We start from the raw sequence: 24,150 nt of genomic DNA on the forward strand, positions 1-24,150 counted from the left end.
TGGTCATGGTCACATCTTGCCATAAGGTCACCATGTCCTGGTAAGAAGTTCCTCCTCTTAGGTGCCACTCTGGAGTATTCATGGATCCCTCCATTGGGGTTTCCTGATCCTCAATGAGCTGTCACCTTTTGGGAACCAAATGCTCCCTGCCTCCTAGGTCCCCCAAGATTCCCAGCATTGCCCTTCTAAGGAAATTTAAAAGGAGTATCATGTGCAACTTGCCCACTTGCTAATGTTGGAAAACCAAAATCCTGTCATCACACATCTTGGGACTAGACTCTCAGTCAGTGTCAGCATTACCTTCACAAACTGCTGCCTTCATCTGGGAACATGAATTATCTATCATTCCATTTGGGCCATCACTGAAAGACCCACCCCACCACAGCTGTTGGCCTCAACAGCTTAAAATCACTAAGGTTAGTACTCTCTAGAAAGGGATCACTAATACTGACAAAAAGACAGGACTAAGGGGATTGAGAGTAAGAGGATTCTACCTTAGCATATGGGAAGACAGTCATTTGGCTTCTGAACTTTTCATGTGGCTTTTGCATGAAGCAATGGTCTTTGCCTCAGAATGGCATTATTGCTTTCAGAGTTGGGGGAAGGTAGGTTTTGGAATCTAGAGGTATAATTATGCTTTCCCATAATTCCACTTTTCCTGGCCATGAATCAAGGTGGCATAAACTCAACATACAAGACAGCTTTTGTGAAAATACACAAAAGATTTTTTTTCTAAAAATAGGAGTTGGGAAAAAATACATTCGTGTTTGACAATTTCCTACAAGTAAAATCACATGGATTTTTATAAAGGTGTCTAACATAAAAATAAACACATGGAGAAACTGCCCTTCATTAAAAACAAACAAACAAACAAACAAACAAAAACCCCTCCAACTCAAATGGAGCCTTTGACAGACATAAGCCAGTAAACTTCTTTACTGTCAACTTAACTGCTACAATAAGAATTAAGAAATATTCAGGTACTAAGGTTTGAAAGAGGAAACATACTAACATAACCAGAACTTCTGAACTCTCTACCAATAAAATGGCCTGAAGGCTCAGGCAAAGTTACTCACCTCTGGTAGCTGACCTAAGCTTTAAGACTAATAGCAGCAATTACAACACAAAAGTCCAGCTATTGCCCACAATTACCGCCTCTCAGGGGGTCCAAGTAATGAATTATTCATGTAACATGTGCCCTACACCTTTTTAGGAAGAAACAGACAAATCTACACAAGCCAAGCTAACAAGACCTCTTTATGGTCATAAAGTTTGTCACCTGCTGTTCCCAGCTGCCACTTACATTCTCTCCCTTCCCCACCCCTTCTACATTGGTGAGTAAGCTGACTGGGAACCATCATTTTACTCACAGGAATTCAGATGCTTAGCAATGTATTAAAGCGAGAGGTCAAAGTCCACCCTCTATTACAAGCATAATCCTCACTATTACAGTTGGGGTGCAGGAAAGATGGGGGAGTGGCCAGCAGGGAGTAGCCATGAAAGAGGAGCTAAGTTTTTTCTGCACAGTGTTCCCATTACACTGTTCCAATTAAGAGGCATGTGCTGACTGCAATGGTTTTGGAAAAGCTTTCAAACTTTTCAAATGGCATGGTTTTACATCTTTTTTCCTCTGGCAGTTTTGGTTTGTAAGAAAAAGCCCATTATTCTTTTAATGACTCAGTACAGTCCCACTTATATCTGTACTTGCAATGAACCATGGGGTATTATTCATGGTGAAAACCACAGAGCACATCTTCAACAACTGATACATAATTGATTTGTACACACAGAGGAAGGACTCCGCCTTTCTGTTCTTTTTATGATTTTTTTTTTTTCTTTAAAGAGTGGAAATTGAAAGAAGATTGCTGGTTGGAATCCAAAGCTAAGGAGGGCAGGAGTCCATCGGTGGCATGTTGAGGTTTTTGGTTTTGTTTAACTGTAAATGTAAGGCAACATTTGGCAGGCTAGACTATACCCTAGAGTGTGCCAAGAGCCTTCCTATGGAAAAAGAACTAAATGCAAAATCACTAATCCAAGTATTAGAGCTCCGCAGTGTATCCAAACACTCCGAAGGCAAACACACCAGATTAAAAAGGAAAAATCTGAGGGCTGATGGGCTATGGGCACCATAAAACAACTAGCTCTTCAGACAGGGCTGCACAGGGCAGGTTCCACAAGCAGTGGTTGATGAAATAAACAAACCTGAGTAGTATGGAAAAAAAAAAAAAAAAATCCCCACGCCTGATGAAGTCAGACTTTGGCATCAAAACCTGATGTTTGTTGCTGGGTTTTGGTTATTGTTTTATTTTCTCCCCAAAATAAATCTCAGTTAAAATTACCAGCCAACGTGAGTACAAACAATCTCTTCTGATGTGGAATTCTATAACTGACAGGCAGCAGGAGAAGCCCTCCTGCCCACAGAAAAGAACTGCTTTCCTTGAAAAACAATTTCAAAGAGGCTATCAACAGCAAATATGCTTTTTAAGTTATATTAAGGAACCAAGGCAGCAAAAAGTACCTGTTTTCAAAATGCATAGAAAGAAAAAAAAAGAAAAGAAAGAAACAGAAGAAAGGAAGAAGGCAAAAGAGACCATTCATGAAGTTTGCTTGCCGCATACCTTTTCAAATTTTGTCAGCAATTCCCGTAAGCTGAAGTTCAGACCAATCATCGTCCAGTAGCCCTTGAAGCCTACATCTTTCTGGCAAACTTCCTTCAGACAACAGTGTTCAACTTCTAAAAACCGTATCTTTTCTGGCTATACTTTAAAATCCTTTGTAAAATCCTTTACAAGTCTTGCCCTTGAGCAATGGTCCATCAGCAACAGCAGCTTGTGCTGGGACATTTTCGCCAACCCACCGTGAGTCCCTTTTTTCATGGACTTCGGAGTTCACAAGGAGACCTGCTTCTGTGCTTTCTGGTAGCTGCATTCCACGAGGCTGGCATGGTCTCCTTTTTCTCTGGGAAGCCCAGGATCCCCTTGTGCTCACCTCACTAATGACCTGCAGGCCACCACTATTCTCTCCTGGCCCCAAGCTTAGAGTTTGGTCTCAATTACACACGGCAAAAAGAAGCTATGTCCTGGAAACTTGCATGAGAGAAGAAAAAAAAAAAAAAAAAGAAAAAAAAGAGCCAAGTATTACCAACTTCCTCCATTCAGACTGGTTTCAGAAAGAAAAAAAAATCCTGGGTAAAGAGCCAATTTTCAAAGAGCATAACTTTATGTAGAGTTCGAACAAGGAGGAGTGTGCTCTTAGCTGAAGAAACACCAAAACATCAGACAAGAGGCCACCGGTTCCCACTCTCCCAGGCACCAGCAGCTGGGGTTGCTATGGTAACCACCAAGCTAGTTTCAGTCCATTTCCCTAGGTCCGCCTGAACTAAGGGATGCTGTCAGAGCAGCAGAAATAAAGTTGCTTTAAAAGTTGTTGTGTGTCCAGAAAGTTCTCACAGCAGCAAACCTCATGGTCCCCTCTGCAGGGTTTATAGCTGAGGAGAAGAGTCTCAGTCAGCCCCGGCAGCTCCCCTGGCTGATCTGACAGCACTGTGGTAATCCACTTCTCTTTCCAGCAGTTGTTTATTATTTTAATCAGCATCCTCCCTTTCCACCACCCCTCACACAGTTTGAAGTGAAGCTCACTCCCACTTCCTGGAGGCCTCCCTGCCCCAAACTTCAGTACAGTATCTCTTACATTGTCTCAGTCCTGAATGGATCACTGGACCCATATTCCCATTGGGAGCCCACCCATGAAAACAAAAGGGAGTGGACATACAACACAATACAAGTCACAAAAGAAAATAGGCGTGATTAATTTTATTATTTCTAAAAGAAAAGGTTTTAAAGATAAAATGATAGGAGAAAACACTTTTAAAGGAAAGTCCTTTGATCTCATTGATACCACTGAAAGCCATTCAGACTGTTTTCATATGAGGATTTGACTGGTTTCTGACATAAAACTGAACCCAAACGTGAGTAACCACCAATTTCACTGAATGTGTCTTCCATTGTGCTGTTAAGCTATTACAGGCTCTCAGAGAAACACTATCTTGCAAGTTTTAAGTGTGATCACTTTAGAGGAAAAGTTCAATCCAAATTGTATCTCCCTTGTACTGGGATTATGGATATCATTCCAAGGCAAAGTGCGATTTTGCTTTCTTACATTACACAGCTATTTAGTATACCAATAAAAGCTAAGTACGAAAGGAATGTCCATATGAAATGTATTTCTCCAGTTGTGCACAGCACTTTGTCATAAACACAGAGTGCTTTTAATGGTGATACATCACAAATGATCTTAATTTTAATATAACTAAGTTTACTTTATTTATATCAGGGCACTGAGTGAAGGGAGGGGGAAAAAAGACCAGAATACACATTTTCCTAAAAAGCTATTTGAATTGTTCAAATATCAAAACTGTTAGCACTCATCTAATCATGCAAGGAAAGAGATTCCATTTAACAGCCAAAAAGAACAAAAACCCATCAGGGTTTTTTACAAAATGTGCTTATTGTGTTTTAGATTTGCAAGCCATTTTTCTGTCCATTTCATTTCCAACCTATTTTCATATCAGTATTTAAATAGCATGTGTTTTACATATGTCCATTTATACCAAAGTTAACAAGCTTTTAAAATATTTTCATTATTTATTCATAAAAACCTACATGGCCCCAGGGGGGAAATGGCTTTATGGGATTTCTAGCAGAATGTGTTTCACCTCCATGCTCCAAATTCAGACATAGTCACAGGCACTTTCGATTTCAAAAACAAATGTGTTAATCTAATGGCTATTCAGAAATTCATATGTAAAAATAATCTGCAATTTGGGCCACAACAGGACTGACATCAGTCTGAAGATCAACCGCCAGAAACTTAGTGAGGAAACTTACAGAAACTGACCAAGCCACCAAACCTGGCCTGTCAGGGGGTCTGCAGCCACATGCTGAGATCTTTCAACAGCAGCAAATAAACTTTTTACATAAATACAAGACAAAAGAAACCACCAGCACTGTCACCACCACTACCACCACCACCACCACCACCCCAAATAAATAAATAAATAAAGGAGAGAGAGAAAAGGAACCATCTCAGCTGGGCAAACTTCCAGCTACCACCCAGGGTGCTGGAGGACTGTCATGAGGGACATGTGCAAACATGCCATCCCCCTGCACATATCAGTAGAAGGAATTAAATAACTCTGCTGAATAACAGAGAATATCACCTTTCTCTAATGTTTAAAAGGTTCTTACACCAAGACAAGGATGATACGTTGTTAGAAGAGCCCCATGGGTCTTAAATCCTTACACAAGGGCAAGCACAGAGCAGAAGATGAGGGAGAGAGAGACTGCATTCTAGGAGGGGATCTTCCCAAGGAGGAGGGCAAAGGAACCTAGATCAGTTGCAAAGGACCTGTGTCCTAGACAAAGGAAGAGAAGAGCATGTTCCCGCCTACAGATGTCCTGCAGTTCATGCTTCTGTATCAACTTCCCATTCTCAAAACTGACATTCTATGCTAGTACAGAAGAAAGAACATGTAACTGAAATTCCCTTAATTACAGTCATGGAAACTCAAAAATTAAGATATGGATAAATCTAGCTATGATGGTACCCTCTTTAGTAGAAAAAGGTGGGTTGAAGGATATAAAACTGAGTGGATCCATATTCAAAATGGATCATTCAAAAGAAGGTAGAATCATTCAAAAGAAAAAAAAAAAGTTTTCATTTCTTAACTACTTTTAATTACAGAGTAACCATATCTCAAACACTGGACAGCAACTGAAAATGTTATTTTTGTTTTATTTATTTTTTAGGTGCTGGGCATTGAACTTATAGCCTCGCTCATACTAAGCAAATACTTTATTACTAATCTATACCCCCAGAACAACAACAACAACAACAAATGCTCTTTTTTTAAAAAGAGTTAACAACAAATAGATTACATAAAAATCCAGAGATAATCCATAAAATTCAAATAGCTAAATATAATGTTACTCAAAAGTAATGTGATCTTTGATAATTGGCACATTAGAAGTGAGACATAAAATGAATATGTAAGTCACTTGCAACAAGTGACTTTGTTTGATATCCATAAACAACAATAACTGTCTCAGTTTAAAGTCAGTACAGAAAATATCATCTAGACAATAAACCTTATATTTCATTTCCATATCCCTTTTTTTACCAAGCACCTTTTTGATACATTTTCTCCTATAATCCTATCATCACTGAAACAAACAACAACCAAAAAACACAGAGGCCTCTGGTGAAAGCCATATATCTCCAGAGAAACTTACTAAATTGAATGATGACATTTGAAGTAGCTGACATTTTGTTGGTTTAAACTAGTGTGCAAATAAATTGTTCACAAATCCTCAAGAGGGGGAATGGGCTTAACACTCCCAATCCTTGTATCAGATCAACACTGAATCACCCAGGAATCTCTAGTAAAATAAGCCCTGTCCCAAACAGAAAGGCACAAGTTTCGTGAGAAAGCGAAGCTTCCCGAACCACAGAGAAGCACGGGAAAATTCAGCGATGGAATCAGTAAAACCTAAGTTGAAATTACTTGACATAAAAACACTAACAATGTCAAAAGGAAGAAATCTACATGTTATTTGGCTTTGGCAAAAACTTTCGAAGATTAGGCTCATTATAAACATTTCACACCAACTGTATTGCCTACAATTTGTTAACAGATGACTTATTTAGTATTTTTATTAAAAGCTCGAGGGTTCAGTCAAACATAAGGAAGAGGAGCAGTTTGCTTGGCTGAAAACCAAGTCACAAGTCACTCTAGTGGGTCTTTAAGCCATACTTCCCACTCAAAACAAAAGTGCAAAATTTTTAAAATTATAAAGATGAAGTGAGTTTTCTATGTAAAACCAAATAGCCTTCTCTTTATATTGGCCTATACAAAGAACAAAAAAGAAAAGAAAGACTTCTTAGGAGTCTCCAAAGTGAAGCATATGGAGGTCAATAGGTGATTACAAATAAATCAGTCCACCCTGGCTTACTCATTGTTATTAAGTGAAGAGCTTCAGACATGGGTAGAAAAATTTGCTTGTTATAAGCCCATTCTGATCAAGGCAAGATCCAGTTCATTTCTTGTGAAAGAAATATCCCACAGTTCTCCTTTTCATAACCCAGCTAACTTGGGATTTAGAATTCAAAACAAAATAGCTTAAAGACGCTAATCATGATCTGAGATTTCAACTCATTGTCTATTACCACTGTGGTTCCACTAGGAGAGACTGCTCTGTCCATGACATCTTGCCAGCTAACCTCAGCCAGCAGCACAGCCTGTCAGCTGGTAGCTATTTAAGGTAATATACAGCCCTAAAGGGCAGAAAGTTCAACCTAAAGATGGAGGCTAAGCCCCCTGATGAAAGGGGGAACTCTCCTTTTATCCCAGGAAATTCAGGCAATATGCTTTGTACACAAAGAATTATTCTTAATGTTCACATCTTCAACAATGCCATTGATTTTGATAATGATATAGGTGGTAGTTGGGTAATAAAAATTATGATTCATAAGAAAAAGATTCGATACTTTATAAGTTTCCATAACCCATAGCCAGAAGATTCTAACAGACATTTTAAAAAGACACAAAGAGCTTTTTCTTCTTAAAGGAAATGGGTGAGTGGAGAAGGGGTTCAGGAAGAGAAATGCCAGCTGATCTACTTCTGAATTAACCAGCCAGGTGCAGGGGTCAACCTTCAACAACCTTCTAAATATTTAATGATTCAGAAAGCACTTTATTAGGTGACTAAAAATAATGCCAAGACAAGTTAATGTTTCCAAACCATATCCTTCCTAAAAAAATATGCAGCATCACACAGGAGGAAAGCAATCTCAGGCTGGCAAGCCTCAAAATTCCAGATGTCTACTGACAGCACAAGCCTGAGGGATATGCAACTAAATCACACAGAACTCTCCAAAGGAAGTTCTGAAAGTTTTTTCTAAAGTTTTACTCCGACTTTTCAATTGTCCAGATTTAGAAAAATCGAAGCCAAAATTAAAATACCAGTTTTAATACTAGGGATGAAAATGTCAAAATTAAAAAATGAAAGCACTGTTTTCAATCATAAGACAAAAAAAAAAAAAAACAAGAGAGAGAGAGAGAGAGAGAGACAAGAAGCTGGGACTCTTCCCAGGAGGGCATTGTTCCCCAAATTTGAATATGCATTTAGGGAACTGAACAGTGGGTGAACTTAGAGGAAAGTCAAACTAATCCTAAGAGATCAGCTGTACTTCTGCATATAATACTAAGCAGTAGGACTTTTCTGATGCTGGCAGGCTAATACAATCATAGCTCAGTTAATGTTTCAACTCCCACCCATGTTCTTGCCCTCTTCCTGCTTAACATAGCTGAGTTACTGCTTCTACTCTCATCATGTACTTGTCATCATCCTGCTTGATATCCCACTTAGAATTCTCTGCACAAACACACCCAAACTTAAGGCAACTTCCTAATATGATTCACCTTCACTAACTGTACCAATAGTCAATACGCTTTTCATAGGAACCACAAATACGGCTCCTGAAAATCAAAGAAAATAATCATCCTCCATTCCCTACCCCCAGAGTTTTATTCTGTATTTTTACCTCAATTTCCTCGTATGTTTCTTCTGGGCATTGAGCTCTATCCTATGTCTTTGTTTCTTCCCTAAAAGTTTCTAATAAAGTACTTTATAGACAGTGAACCAAACAATGTGCTAAAAGCTTACAAGAAAATCAGTAGATTAATTACAGAATAAAGAATTCCTATATTTGATAAGATCAGAGTGTACTATTACATTTCGCAACGTTTATTAGATTTTTCCAAATATCGAGGCCAGGAATAATTTAACAAGACCCATCACATATTAAAATACATATAACTTTTGACTCAGAAATTCTATTGGAATTTGCAAACATGTGTACAGACACATGTGCAAGAATGCTCCATACAATCTAAATATCTATCAATAGAAAAATGTGCAAATAAATTATGGCAGATTGACACAGTAGATTGCCATGTGGTTGTGGAAAAGAGTGAGTTGATTTCTGTATGCTAATAAGTAATTTCTAATATATATATGTATTTAGATAGGACTCCACATATATGCATATGTCAAAAAAAGAGGAGTGATACAGTATGTATAGGTATAATCTATAACACTTTTGGAAAGATCTATAAATGACATTTCTAGAAAAACCTAAAAGAAAGAAAGCAATAAAGTTTACCTCTGAGAGAGGGACTGGAGATCTGAGCATCAAGAATGGTATTCTTATTTTAAGTCTCTTTTAGCTCAGGTTACTTTTTCACACAAAATTAAAGCAATAGAAAATTCTCAAGCAACACATTTCTCTTTCTCTGTAGGTATCTATTCAGAAATGGTGGCATCATTATACTTGAAAGTTAATGCTACCAGAAGCAATCATTTTCATCTCAGAAGGTTTCAGAAGTTTTCAAGTGCCAGATGGTCTACCATTTGAGCAAATCAGCCCTCAATAAAAAACAAGCCTTCAGCAGTGGTGGGTTAGTCAATGGTCAACTTTCCTAAAAGACACATGGACAAAGCCTTTGTTCTCATTAAGTTACTCTATAACCAGTAACTCCTGCTAAAAATAAGTTTGTGTGTAAATAGATCCTGTATCACAGTAGCTACTCTCTTTCCAAGGTTTTCAGTACTCCTTTTGTCCTCCAACACTGTGATATAAGATTTTGAGGAATGTTTATAAAATCAGTTGATATAGACCCATCTGTTCAGACACTGAAGCCTCAATTTATTGTTCAAATGTGGCAAAGTGACCCCAGCTAAACTGCAGCAGAGACACAGCACTACAATGTACGGGTGGCTACAGAGATACTGCAATACTAATAGCAATGTCCTTCAAAGTTATACTCAGGTCTGGAAAAGGGATGCTTGAGGAGCTATGAAGATTTCTAATATATATATATATATTTTACATAAAATAAAATATAATATATATATATATATATAAACCGAAGGAAATGTAACAGCAGGTTAAACCGTCATCTGACCTCTTGTCCAGGACCTAGATCCTGTAATAGGGTTGAGTTTGCAAAGTTTTATCTTCTCCACTTCTGCATTGAAAATTGCCCAACCAAGAAATTTAAAATAGAACTTAAATCCAGAACTTGACCTGTAGGCTATGTAAGTTTAAAGTTAAATTATGAAATGATTATAAAGTCACAGAGAATATAAAATGAATATTGAATTAAAATCCCTAATATTGGGAGGCTAACAAATACCCAAGCAATGTTGCTATTGCACAGAATACTTTTTGGAACATTGCATTGGGGATTTTTTTTTTATAATTAGCAAGAAATTCATATAATAAAATTGTTCTCATTTTTTCTCAATTATATTGTGACTTTTAACAAAATTATAACATCCATCTCAATTCCTAACTCAACTGAGAGACTGCTAGTAATGTACAAAAAACAAACATGTGCTCATATGAGATTCAAAACACTATAGATGTTATTGGGGATGCTACAAAAAAACAGTATAATATTGAAAAATATGAAACCAATTTAGAAAGCTTAAACACAATCTAAATGTTGCTATAAAATGAAACATTATTGCTTTGGATTATTGAGAATTACCAATATTGTTTGACTCTGGTTGTATTATCCCATTCTACCTCTATTCCCACTCCCAAAGCCACTGGCTGGTCCTTTTTTAGTGGTGGCATCTGTACTTTCTAATGCCTCTTAGTTAACTTATGGTTTATACTACATGCTGTTGTAGAAAAGGCTATAACTCATTATGCCAAGGACTTAAATCATTTAGAAGATAAGTTTTCATCAGAAATTATGATTCAGATCATTCCACTACTATGGTACTCTGAAAAGCAATACAGAAAACTTTTTAATCATGAGGAAGTATGATTGATGTTACATCTCAACTGGATTGCTCATTTGTACTATTTCATCCATGCCTTAAAATATTATGTCTTTCCTGGGGTAAATAAAGAGGGATGTGCTTGAAATCAAAAGACCTGTGTTGTCATTTCTCTGATACTTATCTAAACTGTGTGACCCTGGAACCCTCCTCTGAACCTTATTTGTTCAGTGTTTCTGTGACACTTGGACAAACACTCTTATTAAGAAAGTCAGTCTTTAGTTTTAATAAAAATTCATTGAGTTAGATAACTATATTTATGGGATAATGAAGGCTTTCCTACCGAATTGAGTAGGGAGAGTTTTACTGTGTTTTCATACATTTTTAGAAAATTAATATGAACTCTGAAAAACATTACATTTATTTAAGAAGCTAAGTGAATGAACTTTTTAATATCTCTGTATATTGTCAACCCAATGTTTACATTTGTCTTTTTTTTTTTCTTTTCAGGGAGGGTGGGCATACTGGGGATTAAACCCAGGGGTACTTAATCACTGAGTCACAGGGTCTCACTAAGTTGCTTATGGCCTCACTAAGTTGATGAGGCTGGCCTGCAACTTGAAATTCTCCTGCCTCACCTTTCCAAATTGCTGAGATTACAGGCATGCACCACCAACTTGCTAAAAGTTAACATTGGCTAACATTAGCAACCAAGATTTAAAAATAAATACAAGTAAATTCCATAAAAGTTCACCACTGATCACTAATTATTAAAGAGTAATTTTAAGGATAAAATATTCACCACATCAATAAAGCCATACTGTATTTTGTTCACTGATGTATTCTTTGAGAGTCTAATAATCACTTGCATGTAGCAGACAACCCCCCCAAAAAAGTTTTTGAAGTACTGAATCAATATCATAGATAGATCTCTATGTAAGCACAAAAATTTGTGAAACTTCAAAACAACTTAAAATCACCAATAAATATTCACATATTACAAAATAAATATCAAAACCTCTTAGTCCCTTCCTGCTACAGTTCTCCATCTCAACTCCTAAATGGATAACTGCACACCATCCTTCCTATCTTTGGTCTTTCTTTATCCTCAAATTACCTTCTAAATCCTATTAGCATGGAAAAACCTAACTGAATTCTCTTCAAAACCACTTCAATAAAAAGAAAAGTTATTTATTTTATCTTGTCCTCTATTTCCCTGTCTATAAAACTAATATAGTAGTAGCCAATTAAAATGTAAATTAGGGCTGGGGATGTGGCTCAAGCGGTAGCACGCTCGCCTGGCATGCGTGCGACCCGGGTTCGAGCCTCAGCACCACATACCAACAAAGATGTTGTGTCCACCGAGAACTAAAAAATAAATATTAAAAAAAAAATTCTCTCTCTCTCTCTCTCTCCCCCCTCTCTCACTCTCTCTTTAAAAAAATAAAATAAAATAAAATGTAAATTAACTAAGACATTTTAAAAAATACATACAAAATGCTTACATACATTTGCAAGCTGTGTTTGGTCCATAGAAAGCATTTTTCTCCCTCGTTCTCAAACACACACACACACACACACACACATACTCCCCCCCCCACACACACATACGTTCCCTGTTTATACCTTTTAAATGCTGTAATCATTTTAAATTGTATCATCCCCTATCTTTAATGGCCCTCCATATCCCAACCCAAGAATATTTAAATTATTATGCAGTACTGACCATGGGAACATGATGTGATAACAGAAATGTTCTATGTTCAATAGAATACATAGTATGACAATTTAACACTTGAAATGTGCCTAGCATAAAGGTAGATCACTACACATGTCTAATAGCTCTGATATTACTAAGGGTAGCTTGGGCAGGGGGTGTGGCTCAGTGGAAGATCATTTGCCTGGATTTGATACCAACATCACCAAAGAACCCAAACCAAACAAAAGAGAACGTGCATCTAGTTTTTAAAGATACCCTAACATACCAGAAATCAATTCCTCATAACAGTCTTTTTTTTTTTTTTTTTAAAGAGAGAGTGAGCGAGGAGAGAGAGAGAATTTTTAATATTTATTTTTTAGTTCTCGGCGGACACAACATCTTTGTTGGTATGTGATGCTGAGGATCGAACCCGGGTCGCACGCATGCCAGTCGAGCTCGCTACCGCTTGAGCCACATCCCCAGCCCCCTCATAACAGTCTTGACAGTATGTTTTTATCTTTCTCTAACTTATGTTCTACTTCTGTTGATACAATTCTACTCTCTTACATAATAGCCTCCTGGATTTTGTGTTTTGTTTTTATCTATTCAAAGTTGATCCAGCCATCCAGTTCCAATTCACTTTCCACCCTCTGCTCAAAGCCTTCACTATAGCTTTGATTCAATAGTTTCCTAATCAAGTAGGTTATTCCCATCATGCACTACTATTATCCTGTACTTTACTTACAAGGTATCTTGCTCTGTTTACAGGTTGTTTTGTCTAATTGCTTAACCTTCCCTATAACCCCAAGAGGAAGCAAGTTCTTTGAGAAGAGAAAAAAGTTCAATGTATTTGTCCCTCAAATGACCTGTACAACACAAAAGATAAAGCCACTGTTCAATTAAGTACTTGTCAAGAGTAAAACAATCAGAACATATTAAAATTATACACCCTGAATATGAGTCTACGATTGAAGAGAAAATCATGATTTGGGTAGACTTATACATTTACAAAATTATCCAAACAGTTAATCTAATTCTATGTACAAGTAAAAAATTCTAGGGGTGATTCTAGCCCTCTTTCCACTTTCTAAAGAGAATCCCAAATTCTTTTAAGGATTTGCCCTTATCTTCTCATAAATTTTCCCCAAAGATAAGAGAAGTTCCAGCATCCTGTAAATCATTCAAGCTTAACTTCATGACAGAAAATTTTAATTGGACTGTATTTTTAAAAATCGTACTTTAAATTTAAAAAGAAAGTGCTGCCCTCTTGTGAAATGAGGTAGAAGATTTATCATTTCCTTGACAGTTGAGTAAATACTGCAAAGGGATTAAAAGTTAAATTTTAACACCAAAACAAAAATAGAGTTATGTTTCTCCTTCCTGCTCTTGGTGAATTTTCAAACCAAATGAGGAATGGATCATTAGGGTAAACTGCTCACACTTGAACTATAACTAAAAAATAAAAAATGGGTTGTGTATTTTTAGTCTAAGAGGAATGAAAGGTTGTGGGGGTTTTGTGTTGTATTACTGAGAGGAGAATGAGAGCAAAGGCCAGCAAAAGAGAAAGACTCCAGGACAACATGAGAAATTTCAGGTCAACTCACTGTTTGACCTTGAACAAGACTTGACCTGTCTTCAGTTCACTTATTCACACATAAAGTGAGAATTTCAGTAATACCCTAAACTGCATAGACTTGTGTTGAGATGGAGTGAATTAGCATAGGTAAGACAATGAACATGGTGCTTCTTGCTTGGTAAGTGCTTACTATAACAGGCATTTAAACAAGACAGTCTCTATGAATATCTAACAATTGCAATAATATGTCAGTCGTCCTTTATTTTGGTATCTATTATGTAGTACAAGTACTAAATACTAAGAAAAAAAATAGATACCAAGAAAAAAAAAATGACATAAAAGTATTACTTTTCAGGACCTTACATTTTTGAGCTATTAATGCATTAAAAATAATTTACTCCATGGTTTCATAAAGAACCAATGGGAGCAGACTCACAATTCATAGAATTGACCACTATAAGCACATCAAGTCAACATAGCAGTTTGCTCAAAACCTATTTGAGTAAAAACTAATTGATTGTCTCAATTCTATAGGATTAAGAACTGGAATAAGAGAGGGGTAAAAAATTCCAATCTTACTTAGCATTATCAAATAGGGTTTCCTCTCAGTCCAGAATGCATTTCTTAAAATGAGATTTAGCTTTCCCTCCAACTGCTCAGGGACTAGGAGACAGAGAGGATGAGATGGGTGAAATACTATATCAAAGGGCGACTAAGCCATCCGGACTTTCTCTAACAAGAGCAAACATAAGCAATTCACAAACCGGTTTTCATTTACCCACCGCATTGGGACTCATATGTAAATAGCCACCATTTACATATGAATATTACGAACAGGTGTGCCTGTTTTGAAAAAAGCCTTTAAATTTTAGAACATTCTTTGATTCTTGGCACTCTAAGGGAATCCTCTATTTAAAGTCATCTTCAGGAAATTCTTTTGTAAGGTAGAGAATCTTTTGTCAAATTAAAAGCCACCCTCTGATAGATCTGTCTTCCCAGTTTGGATTTTATGGGTGAGAAGTTTTTTTTTTTTTTACTAGGAAAAACATCACTTTTCTGAATTGATATTGATATAAAGGATTAAAGAGTGGATGGTAAAGTGAAAAAAAGTGCCTCAAGGGAGAGTCTGGATCTTATATTTAGCTAATATGGTACATAACAGGAACTGCTGCCTTTAAAAAAAAAAATCCCCTTTTAAAATATAAGAATGTAGGATGACCATCATGCTGTTCTATTATTCTAATCAGTCGCTTCCCATCTCAAATAGCAGACAGCCACAGAGGAGCCTAGTAACATTTTGGGTGAGCTAATTGAGAAGAGAAAGTCTCCCATTAAATGTTAAGGGAAGGAAATTAACATGCACACAATTTGTAAAATTTTAAATAATGCTTTGACTTCGCTGGATTTAGGCACAAGCAACAAACAAGTAACTCCGATATACCAAAGGGAATGCTTTGCACAAATAAATGAAAACTTAAAAGATGCGAAAACATCTACCTCAATAACATTTCAAGCTGAATAGAGGTGCAGGATACTGTAACCACTAATTTTCTTAATCTTGCAGAGGGGTTGGACAACTGACAGAGGGAACAGTTAAGTAAGTATACAGTAAAATGGAAAGACTGGACCTAGGCCTTGTTACCATTAATTTAATCAGGTAAAACAGAATCTGCTCAGTGACCCATATTAAAGATTAACCAGAAAAGATTTTCAAGTTCAGAAAAGAAGAGAAATGCACTCCAGAGCACGGGCTAAATAAAATGTTTTCAGTGAAGATGTGCTGATTCGATGTGATGGACCACTGAATACCATTTTGACACAAATTTTTTTAAAGAGTTGCTTTCTCCCTTATTACTAGCAGCCAGTTCCACTCTGGCTTCCCACTTTCTGCCAGTCAGAGCCATGCTTTGAGTAGCCCATAATATTCACATGGTTTCTCCATTGCCCTTTTTCTCTTCCTATCCTTAGTCCCAATGGCCCTTCCATTCAATACACATTCCTAGATCACCACCTTTATAGCTGCCTCCTCTGGCCGATTTTTTCTGCGTCTTACGGATTTTTCCTCTAATCCTTAAGATCTGTCTCCTGTTATTAATGAAAAAACTAGAGTCAATCTGTTATTAGGATATGTGCTACCTTGTTAATATTACAAGGTAGCACATATCCTAATATTTTATTTTTTGGCTGGTACAGGGGTCAAACCCTGGTCCCTGGGCAAAAGCTCTACACCGAGCAACATCACCAGCCCTGGCAAAGTACCATTTGAGAACATGAATCATATTTCCATCATTTACTGAAATGTTTATGTTCTATTTCTTTCAAATTGAAATGAGGAAGGCCCAGAAAGAATAAAGAGGGTGACTCTGAAGCATAATTATAAAGACTGATCAAAACAATATACTTATCTAAACAGTAAGGTGTTGAACTATATTTTTTAAAGGTGCAATTCTATTGTATTTAAATATATAAAATTATATATTATAATTAGGACAGCCAAAAATAATTCCTTATAGTATCCTCAAGAACCAAAATTAGTTGGGAATAGGAATCCAATTTAATCACTTGCATGGATATACCTTCAGGGCTTTAGAAAATTCTATGCCAACTAAATATGAATTCATTATCACTATTTAATGAAGTTGAGATAAAATTGGCTTCTCTGATAAACTAAGAATTATGAAATGAGACAGTTATTTTTTAAAAAGTAAAATACAATGAAAAATCTAATTAATACTAAGAACAAAATATAAACAGGCCTTCCTTTAGAAATAAATGTATGACAAATATAAAATTAAACAAAATATATATTTCAGGTCTGTCATAATCCTCTCTTAAGTTTTAGAGCTTCTCTGAATTATTATTAACAGTATATTATAAAACTAAGTAAAATCACATGTTATAACTTTTTAAAATTCTTAATCAGTCAACTCATTAATTTATACATTAATACCTGTTATTTTACATCTCAAACCGAATCAGTTTAGAAAGGTATTGAAATTATTTGAAAAACTATATTTTGGATCTCTGGGTCCAAAATGGTCTGTAAACATCAGCCATTTGAGCTATTCAGGCATACTTTTCCAATACTAATTTTAGAATTCCTGTAAAATGCTAAAAAAAAAAATGAGGATTAGAAACTTTCTCTTAACAGGTAGTTTTCTACATGGTTACATAGGACTTTGCTATGACCTATATTAATTTGCTTTAGTAATTGTAGATCGAGGCCTTTTGTTTATATTTATTTTCCTGCTTTGTAAATACTAAATTTTGATCAGTCTTATATGTGACAAAACATTAAGGAGAAAATTCCCTATTAGTTTTTTTTTCCCCTTTCTAAAAGATGAGAAAAATGAACTAAACCACAAATACAGTGTTATGGTTTGGATGTGAGGTATCCCCCAAAAGCTCACATGTGAGGCAATGCAAGAAAGTTCAGAAGAGAAATGATTGGGTTATGAGAGTCTTAATCCAATCAGTGTATTAATCCCCTGATAGGGATTAACTGAGTGGTAACTGAAGTGATAGGATGAGGCTGGAGGAGGTGATAATTGGGTCATGGCTTTTGGGGCAAGTGGAGTCTCTCTTTCTCTGCTTTCTGATCACCATGTGAGCTGCTTCCCTCTGCCACACTCTTCTGCTATGATGTTCAGCCTCACCTCCAGCCCTGAGGAATGGAGCTGGCCTCTGTGGACTAAGACCTTTGAAACCATGAGCCCTCAAATAAACTTTTCCTCCTCTATAATTGTGTTGGTCAGATCCTTTTAGTCACAGCAGCAAAAAGCTGACTAAAACCTATGGCAAGACACAAATATCATAGACTCAATTGTACCTAAAACATGATTTTTTTAAAAGAATGCATCTATGTGTGTACAATACAATGGTACAAGTTTTGATCTCAAGTCTCAGGACCTACCTCAGCAAAATCGACACAAATTTTTAACAGAGTTATTTGTAAAATAAATGAAAATCTGCACATTTCCATCAAAACTATCTAATACAACCTAATCTCTCACTGGAGAAAAGTTAAACTCATTTCTTTACAGGTCTACATATATGCAGTAACTTGGGCCTTAACCTAGGTCTTGGGTATTTTGTAGTTCCCTTAAAACAAGTTGTTTTCCAGTCGTTTCTGGTAGACTAAAATATATAATTCCACCATTAAAGCACCTTAATTTTTCCATGAAACTTTCTCTACTTCTAAAATGGTGAACATTCCTGTATTTTACTTATTTCAGTATTTTTTGGTAAAAACAAAAACTCTTGATTCCATAATACTTTTAACTTTTGCTTTGTAATCTGCTTCCACAAATCAACAAGTTTTCCAGGACAATCTATTATTTTCCTAAAGCTATATGATAATTTCCGATGGAAGAGGAAATGAAACAGAGGGCTTGAGATTCTGATAGGCTCAATGGAAAATTTGAAGTTTATCTCTGTAAACCTAGAAAGAAAGAAAAAAGTACTAAAATAGGCTCAAGGTCAAAACTTTCCAGATTAAATAAAATCTAGTTGAGAAGCATATTTCATAATATACGACAACGTCCTAAATGTAATACACCCAGGAAAGTCAATGCAGCATAATAAAAAATGTTGGTATTTATTCCCCCAATTCTAGAGGTGTCCACACTTTATTCTCAGAATAAGAAAAGTGGCCTTTTGGAGAGGAAAAAAAATCTTCCTTGTGGGCTGAAGAGATTGTGTCAGCTCTTTTTTAATTTCCAGAGAAGAAGATTGGAAGTGGGAGAGTTCTTTGGGAGACTGGGGACGTGGGTAGACATTTTATCTCCACATTGGCATTCCTGTCACTAGTATAAGAGAGTTGGAACTGAGTCATGTGCAATGTACCTGAGTCAGAGGAAAGCAAACACAAACCTCAGTAAGTAAGAAACACCCCACGTACACACACACACACACACACACACACACACTCACACTCACACACTTGGGATAATGATGTCAGGCTAGCAGAAAATGGAGTGAAATAATGGGAAAGAGAACATGACTAGGAAAACTAAGAAAAAAATTTGAGGCTTCATGCAAGATGCAACCTCCGAAGACCTGCAATACAGATGAAATCCATACCTGCAAAATTTCCTGGCTCATAATTCTAGGTTACTTGAACAAGAAGTATAAATTTAAATGAAAACTAGTCATAGTAAGAAAAGAAGTTCAGACCACACTATGATAGATAGATTTTACTGAGTCAAAACTGGCTAAGCCAGATGCAGTGGGGCACACCTGCAATCCCAGCAACTTGGGAGGCTGAGGCAGGAGGACCTCCAGTTTGAAACCAGCAATTTAGTGAGACCCTGTCTCAAAAAAAAAAAAAAAAATGAAAAGGGCTGGGGATGTAGTTCAGTGGTAACGCATCCCTGGGTTTAATCCCAATACCAAAATAAAAGAGAAAGAAAGAAATGAGGGGAGGGGAGGAGAGGGGAAGGAAGGGGGGGAGGAAGGAAGGGGGAAGAAGAAGAGAGAGAGAGGAAGAAAGAAAGAATTGGGTAACAAATATAAAGACAGCAATTATGAAAAATGTCATCATCTTTTAAAAGGGACATACTCTCTATATCTTCTTTGAAATCTCATTAACCTGGAGTAAGTTCCAGTCAGAGACAAATAGGTTTTACATACCATGCTAGATTTTAATTATAGCTAAATATAGTGCTAATTTTATATTCAGGTAAACACCTGCATTGCCTGTGTCAAGATTCCTCAGCAATAAGTCATCTGTGAGCCTAAAAGCATCAAATCAACCAGTCACAAATTAATCACCTTATTCATGGAAATATTATTCAGGTCTTGAGTGTCTTTTTTTTTCCTTAATAACTGATTTCTACTCAATCGAATTTGCTAAAAGCATATGACAAATTCAGACTTGAAAAGTGGCTTGTTACCACTTAATAGAAGCATGGCACCCAGAATCCATAATTATCTTAGAGCAAAAAATTAATTTCAATAATGGGTTATTACCTGGGTGAGAATGAATTAGGATCGCCAGGATTCTTATACTCAAATGCATAGTTTTTTATTAACTAAAATTATTTTGTTTCAACAAAACAAACAAACAAAAAAGAACTCTTATCTCACTTTATTTGCATATTAATTTGATATAGGTATTCTTTGTCCATGAACTTCTTGTTTTTTAAGTAAAACAGAAAGGAAAGATTAGCAATAGAAACTATGTCAACTGTAATAACTGAAAATAACTCAGTATCTTTTGGATTTCCAAAACAACAAAGATCACAGTTGAGAAGCAGTTCTTTTCAAAACATTTTGATCTATAATAAAAATATTGGGACCATGTTGGCAGACTTTCACACAAACCCCTAATAATAACAGTTGTTAAATCAAGTATTTATATAACAATTTTCATGAGATCACAGAGTTTTGAACAAATAAATATAAACTGTACTCATGATTATATACCTCCCTACCTCAAATATATAAGTTGTACTTAAAGAAACTTTAAAGCTAAATATGACATTTTTTTAAAAAAAAATTGTAAGCTAAACTAATCATAGTAGACAAATGTATAAATTATATTTGATACCTGCTGATAAAAAAAAGAGATGTAAAAGGAAATTGAGATATTCTCTGTGAAGTTGTATAATCTTACAAATCTTTTCAAGCTTAGTTAAAACTATAAGACCTGGGGATATAGCTCAGTGGTAGAGTACTTGCCTAATAAGCATGAGGACCTGGGTTCAAGCCCTAGTGCTACCAAAAACAAAAAATATACAAATAAAAAGACTATAAAGCTTCTGAGATTCTTTAGTATTTTACTTGGGGAAAGTCTTACAATATCAGACTTGGTGTGAACTACAGTTGTCCTCTACTGTGTTTTATGCAGTGGTCCAATTTCATCTATGATATACTTCATTAATTCTTCCCAATTTCTACATGAATGTTTCACATAATAAGGAAGTGCCTCTTAATACATCAGACTCCAAAAGATTCCAAAATTATTTCTTTTTCTTCTTCTCTCCCTCCCCCTCCTCTTTCTCATCTTTTTCTTCTCTTTTTTCTTCTTATTCTACTTTGTTATTGTTGTTATGGGGAATTGAACCCCGGGACCCTCTACCACTGAGCTACATCCCCAGCCTTTTTTATTTTTTATTTTGGGGCAAGGTCTTGCTAAAATGCCTAGTATGTCCTTGAGCTTGCGGTACTCTTGACTCAGTGCCCCAAGTTGCTGGAATTACAGGGGTGCTCGACCACGTCCTGCTGGACATAATAATTTTGAGCAAAGGACAGAGATAAGGGCCAATGATAATATCTGGAAACTTAGTTAAGTAATGAGCAAAAGAAAGAAAGTATAAAAACGGAAGAGATGGGCAAGTGTAGCAATACAACTAAGAGCATGAGGAAGGTCAAGAAGGGAGAATGAATAGAACGCACTGTTCATTTATCTAAAATGGTAAAGACGGACCTGGGAAGAGGAACTTGGTGAGGTATGAACAATCCCATCAATGGTAATGCTGTGGTTAAAGCAATAGCTGGACTGTAATGTACCGAGGGCAAATGGGAAAGGAGTGTCGAGATAATTTGAGAAGAAGCTTCTGAAGTGTGCAACAGAAAAATATGAGTGAATGAATAAAGGAATGACTGTTACAGAACAGCTTATCCTAATCAATCCATCAATCCATAAAACACTAAAGCATACAGTGGTGTAAGTTCATCACTAATAAATAAAAGAACGATAATGTCAATACAGGCTGTTTTAATTAAATAACTCTGAACTCTTAGCACTAATGACAGTTTACCCCATTACCTTCTAGAAGGTTCACAAGACCTACAATTTAATACGTGACATTCTGTCATAAAAGAAAAAGACAACACAAATTCAATACACAGCAACTAACCAACATTAACTTTAAACATCATCAGTAATACAGGATGCCGTTTAGTAACTCTGGTTAATTAAAGATGAATCCTGATCTAATTTCCCAAACAGACATATTCTACCCCAAAAACCCTTGCTAAAAAGGATGTTGTACTACCATGATGTTCTAGATACAGTGACAAAGACCTCTAAATGACTCCTTTTATGGTTGAACAGAAATTCTAGTGATGTACTACCAGTGAATCCATGTTTAAAGGAAGCATCCTGGATCTGGAGATAAGCAGTCCCAAGAGTATTAAAATCAATGTTGACCACATTCAAAACAGAATACTGCAGTCTGAAAGAATGACAAAAACATGCAATATTTTTTTCTATTTTAATATGTACCAAAGAATAAAAACAGCATGATTGCATCAATGAGCATGACAGGTGCTGAGGGCGTACCTTAAGGGTGTGATGGACACTATCTTTATAGAAAACTTCCCTGTATCTCAAAATTGCTTAAAATGTTCCAACTAGAAAGTTATTAGTGGTTTTTAGCTTGTTTGGTTTTATTAAAACATAAAAAGTCTTTTCCATGTATGTGAACTACATTTACCTTTTGGAGTACTTCAGTAACAACTGCCATGTTGAAAAAGCAGTTTGCTAAATATTGCTAACTTCCAGAGCTACAAAAGTGCTAAAAATTATCCAAACACATAACAGTGTTTGATGCAAACACATCTCTTCTATTAGCTGTAATTGTTTAATCCTATACACTAAAAGGATTTAAATGTCTCACATCAAGAAGTCACAATAAAAATTTTAAAATATTTTAAGACAAATCGTTAAGAAAATGAGTGAAAAATTAAATCAGAAAGTTGGGGCTAAAGCCGACAGCTGTAATGAGCTCGGGGCTCTGGTGCATAGGTCCAGGGCTCCCTGGCTGCCAAAGCAAATAGAAAAGATGAAATTGGTTACCCCATTATACAATGTCAGTGCAGGGAAAGAGGCAAGATGTTAAAGCATATGTAATGTACAGAATAACACTATTATTTTTTAAGTATGTGACTATGAATGCTTAAAAGTATATTAAAAATTTCTGGAAGGCCAGTAGGAAACTGGTGATTCTGAATGTGGTAGCTGGGAGATGAAAAGTCACAAGGTAGGAGATGTTTCTTTCTTTCTTCCTATCTTTCTTCTTTTTTTTTTTTAATTTTCATTTCTCTTTTTGTTTGCATTATGAAAAATAATAGTCCATTCCCCAGTACCTCCCTATTTCTTCCCCTCCTCTCTCCACCAGGTCCCCTTCCTCCATTTTACTGGTCTACCTTTTATTTTAATGGGATTCTACCCCCTTTTTTCTCTCTAGTTTCCACAACTAAGATAAAACGTATGACAATTCTCTTTCTGAATCTAGCTTATTTCAGATAACATAATGCTCAAGTTTCGAACATTTTCCTGCAAATGACATAACTTCACTCTTTTTTATGGCTGAATAAAACTCCACTCTGTGTGTGTGTGTGTGTGTGTGTGTGTGTGTGTGTGTATCATTTTCTTTATCTACTTACCTGTTGATGGATACTTAGGCTGCTTCCATAATTTATCTACTATGAATTGCACTGGTCTAAACATGTATGTATGCATCACTATAGTATTCTGGCTTTAAATCTTTTGGATAAATACTAAGAAGTGGTATAGCTGGGTCTTATGGAGGTTCCATCCCTAGTTTTCTGAGGAAGCTCCATTCCAATTTCTATGGTGGTTGTACAAATGTACAATCCCACAAATAGTGTGAAAGTGTTTCTTTTTCCCCTATAACCTTGCCAGCATCCAGACATTTCACTTTATTACATTTACATTCTACTACATTTATACTTCCAAGAAATATGCATCATTTTACTATGTAAAAATCTAATATAATCCATAAGACACTAAAAAAAAAAAAACCCTATAAGTAAATAGCAGGATGATCAGTAGATAGAGGGAAGGAAATGGGGGAGGGGAAGGGAGGCAAAGGGTAAGTACTGGAAATGAATTAGAACAAATTATACTCCACGCTTTAATAATTATGTCAAAATGAGTCCTATTGTATGTATAACTAAAAAGAAACAATAAAAAGGAAAGAAAGTAGTATAATTTCAGAACCAAATAACCACATTAGATTTTGAACATGATAAAACAGTGACATAAAAAGCATGAT

The 24,150-nt window shown here is 36.0% G+C and overlaps 1 protein-coding gene and 1 non-coding gene across 6 annotated transcripts in view; one reads left to right on the top strand and one right to left on the bottom strand.

The window, feature by feature from the left end:
• The window catches only part of Utrn (utrophin), a 514,146-nt gene that overhangs the window by 161,674 nt on the left and 328,322 nt on the right, over positions 1-24,150 (bottom strand). The gene's annotated exons all lie outside the window — the stretch shown is intronic.
• Positions 20,777-20,848, top strand: Trnai-aau (transfer RNA isoleucine (anticodon AAU)). The gene has a single exon. It is a non-coding gene; the product is annotated as a tRNA-Ile (tRNA).

This window comes from Urocitellus parryii, chromosome 8 (assembly GCF_045843805.1).
Source record: "Urocitellus parryii isolate mUroPar1 chromosome 8, mUroPar1.hap1, whole genome shotgun sequence".
Lineage (NCBI taxonomy): Eukaryota > Metazoa > Chordata > Mammalia > Rodentia > Sciuridae > Urocitellus > Urocitellus parryii.